General features: G+C 46.1%; 1 pseudogene; it reads left to right on the forward strand.

The window, feature by feature from the left end:
• The first annotated feature begins 1407 nt into the window (after positions 1-1407).
• Positions 1408-4586, forward strand: LOC114099410 (ubiquitin-protein ligase E3C pseudogene; annotated as a pseudogene).
• The last annotated feature ends 304 nt before the right edge of the window (positions 4587-4890 follow it).

Here is a 4890-nt window from a genome sequence, read left to right on the forward strand (position 1 = left end):
AAGAAGAGAGTTATTTCAAAACTTTCCTTTCCTTGTGTGGCAGATTCAAAATTTTTGCCACGCATTCAGAGACTTAAATTACAGTAAACATTTTTTGAGTTATGTTTGGTCTTTCTTTTGAAAAATTGTGCTAAAACACATTGATTTGCTGTGAGAAGTTCAAGATGCCTAGGATATCCACATCTGAAGGGTATTAATTAGGTCATGCGCACCAGCAGGGGGAGAACTCTGCACTTTAGGAGTTCCAGGCCCACTGCTGCTCTCCCTTCCCCTCCCAGGTCTCCCTGGGAAAGGCCAGCAGTTCTACCCAGAGCCTGGCAACCAGGTCAGCTCTGTTTTCACTGACTATTCCGTCATATTTTTAGTAAATGACGCTATCTGAGGTGTGGGTTTGGATGTTTGAGCAGCAAAAAAGCATGAAATAGAGCAGGACTTCAACTCTGCTTTTGCTTTCAGACTCAGAAACTACGAGGTTACTTATGTAAAATTACATGCTTAGGAAAGTAACTTCACTGCCTTCCCTCTAGTTTAAGCCACAACCTTTGTTCCTACTGCTTTCATAATTCTCTGCCACTGTCAAATGAATTCTTGATACTTCAACAAGTCATATTTCATTTTATAATTTATATTAAAAAATTATCAGAAGAGTACATATAATTTAAATATTAAAGAATAGAAAGGTGTTTTAGTAAAAAATGGGGGAACTTCATACATATATAATAATAATAATATTGATAGATTCTTATTGGGTAATTTAAACATGAATGGACTCTGAGTTATGTTAAATGCTTCTTTGGGGATTATCTAAGGATCAATGAATTTGCAAGGATTCAAATTATACAAAGTTTGCCTACTGACCAAAATGAAATAAAATTAGAAATAAATGCAAAAATATATTGTCAAATATTTGAAAACTAAAACTCACAGTGCTTTTGAATAAAACATGGATTAGGGAAGAAAATCAGAAAGGGATTTAAAAATTATTTTGAGATGAATGAAATAAAACACAATATACCACAATTTATACATCTAAAGCAGTGTTTCAATAAATAATCACAATAATTATTCAGTCATTTATTGGAGGCTACAGAGACAGAAAACAATGAAGAGAGATCTCAAATCAATGAACTAAGAAACTACCCTAAGAAATTAGAAAACCCTGGAGCTCGGTGGCCTCCATCTTCCGTTCCGGTCACAGCGGCGGTGAAGACGCGGGGTCCACGGGCTCTGCTTGGCGGCGGGCGTGGACCAGACAGGAGCTTGGAGGATGCCCGCCCCTTTGCCGCCCGCGCGTGGCCGTAGGCGGAGTGCGGAGCGCAGACACCGCCAGGAGCGCCAGACCCGCCAGAGGCGCCGCGTCCCCCCTTCCCCCCACGTCCGGCCGCGCAGATGGGATAGGAGGCAAAGATGTTCAAATTCAAAGGGGTCTTAAAAAGGAGGCCCAAGGTGTAGCTTGGTGGCGCCAGCAGGAAGGAAGAAAAGGCTTCTCTTTTACGTCGCACTCAGGAAGAAAGAAGGAAAAGAAGAAGAAAGGCGAAGATTAAAAAAATGCAATAATTATTCAGTCATTTATTCCAGGCTACAGAGAAAGAAAACAGCAATATTCCCTCCAGAGAAGTGCGTTCGATCTCTGTGCACACTCGGCAGAGTCTGGTAGCACTTTCTCCATCACTAATGCCCCCTATCTTACCCTTCTGGTAAGGCAGCTTCTGTTTTTATACAAACAAAACGAAGACGCAAAATGATTGATATGGCTGTATTAGAGCTTAATTAAACACAGCTCCCTGTTTGTCAAGCAACTGGATGGATCCGAGAGACCAACATGCTTATTTCAGATAAAGAGGCTCATGAGCCTCTGTTGCAGGTGGCTGCAGAGGTGTAATGATGACAGTTTGAATGTTGCACTTCCAATGCGAATGCTTGAGGTCTTTTCCTCTGAGAATACTTCCTTGCCTGTTTTACTAGATGCTAGCTATGTGGTGTCAGTAATTGAACACGTTTTGCACTACATGATCCACAATGGGTATTATAGGTCTCTCTATTTGTTGATTAACAGCAAGATTCCATCAAGTATTGAATATTCTGATTTATCACGAGTTCCTATAGCAAACATTTTGCTGGAGAATGTCCTAAAACCGTTGCACTTTACCTACAGCTCCTGCCCAGAAGGTGCAAGGAAGCAAGTTTTTTCAGCCTTCACAGAGGAGTTTCTGGCAGCACCTTTTACAGATCAGGTTTTCCGCTTGTCATTCTGGCATTAGCAGATGTACAGACCATTGTCCCTTAAGAGCCCTTTCTGAATGCACTATTGTTACTAGAGAGTAGATGTTCAAAAAGGAGTGGTGGAGCACCTGGCTTTTCTATTTTGTTTTAACTGTTGGCGAAAATGACTTGGGGGTGCTCTCTGAGGAGGGCCTGCTGGTGTATCTGCACGTGCTCCAGACTTTCCTCTCCCAGTTACCTGCCTCCCCTGAAGGTGCCAGCTCCCAGGACTCCACCAGTGACTCTGAGAATGAGAGTGAGGAGGCCGACAAGCCCGCCAGGCCCCAGGACTGCAGAGTCTCTGCCCCATACATCACCCAGGAATGTCTGAAGAAGCTGGACACCAAGCAGCAGACCAGTGCCCTGCTGAACCTGGTGTGGAGGGACTCGGCCAGTGAGGAGGTCTTCACCTGGATGGCTCCATCTGCCACACGTTGATGGTGCCCAAAGTCAGGCTTCTCTACAGTTTAGCCTTCAATGCCAGGTTTCTGTGGCACCTTTGGGTCCTCATCTCTTCTATGACAACACGGATGATCATAGGGCCGATGGTGCTGCTGCTTCAGGTGATATCCAGGGGCTCTCCCATGTCCTTGGAGGACTCAGGCCACATCATCCCGCTCTTTTACCTCTTCAGCTCCCTCTTCAGTCACTCACTGATTTCCATCCATGATAACGAATTCTTCTGAGATCCCATAGAAGTTGTAGGGCAGAGGCGGTCTTCCATGATGCCCTTCATGCTGGAGGAGCTGGTCGCCCTGTCCTGCTGCCTGCGCCATGCCTGCCTGGGCATCATCAAGCTGGCCTACCCAGAAACGAAGCATGTCACCACCTTTCAGAGCATCAGCGTGACCACCAGCTCTGAGATGCAGCAGTGTATACAGATGGAGCCAGAAGCATTGGAATTCAGTTGTTTAAGGTTATCACCAACCTAGTGAAAATGCTGAAGTCCAGAGACACGAGGGGAAACTTTTGTCCTCCAAATCATTGGCTATCAGAACAAGAAGATATTAAAGCAGATAAGGTCACCCAGCTCTACGTGCCCACATCCAGACATGTATGGAGGCTCCTTCGGATGGGGAGGATTGGCCCGCTGCAGTCTACCCTGGAGGTGGGCCTGGAGTCCCCACAGCTGTCTGTGTCTGAGGAGTGGCAACTGACTGTCCTGACAGAGCTGCCTTTTGTGGTCCCCTTTGAGGAGCAAGTGAAGATCTTTCAAGGTTGATTTATGCAGATTAACAAGAAGTTCAAGGGGATGGACCATTTCTGGATGGAATTAATGTCACAATAAGAAGAAACTATATTTACAAAGATGCTTATGACAAACTTTCCCCAGAAAATGAACCTGATTTGAAAAAGCAGATCTGTGTGCATTTGCTCAACGTCCATGGCCTGGATGAAGCTGGCATCGATGGTGGTGGTATTTTCAGGGAGTTTTTAAATGAACTACTAAAATCAGGATTTAACCCTAACCAGGGGTTCTTTAAGACTACTAATAAAGGGCTTCTGTACCCCAGCCCGGCTGCTCAGATGCTCTGGGAGATTCTTTTGACAGACATTACTACTTCCTAGGCAGGATGCTTGGAAAGGCTCTCTATGAAAACCTGCTGGTGGAGCTGCCCTTTGCTGGCTTCTTCCTCTCCAAGCCGCTGGGCACCAGTGCTGACGTGGACATCCACCACTAACCTCCTTAGACCCCGAGGTCTACAGGAACCTGCTGTTCCTCAAGAGCTCAAGGAAGACACAGAGGAGCTGGCACTGAACTTCACCATGGTGAACAATGACCTGGGAGAGCCCCAGGTGGTTGAACTCAAGCTTGGTGGGAAAGATATCCCTGTCGCCAGTGCCAACCACATTGCATACATCCTCCTGGTGGCCGACTACAGGCTGAACAAGCAGATCCACCCACACTGCCTGGCTTTCCCACAGGGCCTGCCTAACATCCTTAGCCTGGAGTGGCTCCTAGTGTTTGACCAGCAGGAAATTCAGGTATTAATTTCTGGTGCACAAGTTCCCATAAGTCTGGAGGACCTAAAATCCTTTACGAACTATTATGGAGGCTATTCTGCCAATCACCCTGTCTTTAAAATCTTCTGGAGAGTGGTAGAAGGTTTCACTGATGAAGAGAAGCTCAAGCTGCTCAAGTTTGTGAGCCCTCTCCTGGGGTTCCAGGAGTTATACCCGGCCTTTTGCATTCACAATGGGGGCTCCCCACAGCCAGCACCTGCATGAACCTACTGAAGCTCCCAGAGTTTTACGAGGAGACCCTTCTGCGAATCAAGCTGCTCTATGCCATCCAGTGTGCTGCTGGCTTCGAGCTGAGCTGAGCTGGACCCGACCCTCACAGAGCAGCCAGCACCTCCCCAGGCCCAGAGAGAGCTCAGGCTGGACCCCGGCTCTCCAGGCTCCTCCCTCCTTCTGACATTCCTCCCTCCCTTCATTTTTTAGATGATTTTTATTACAACATGGTCACTTATTTAGATGGACGTTGCTTTTCAGATAACTTAAAATAACAATTGTTTTTGTGCCAGGTGGCTGATGTAGTCACTTTGCCAAGAAGAGCACAGTTTTTAGACTAGTGGCATCTCAGTGAAATTAACCAAAGATGAAGCTTTGGCTTTGCTGATCTTG

Source organism: Marmota flaviventris, chromosome 6 (genome assembly GCF_047511675.1).
Source record: "Marmota flaviventris isolate mMarFla1 chromosome 6, mMarFla1.hap1, whole genome shotgun sequence".
In the NCBI taxonomy this organism is placed as follows: domain Eukaryota; kingdom Metazoa; phylum Chordata; class Mammalia; order Rodentia; family Sciuridae; genus Marmota; species Marmota flaviventris.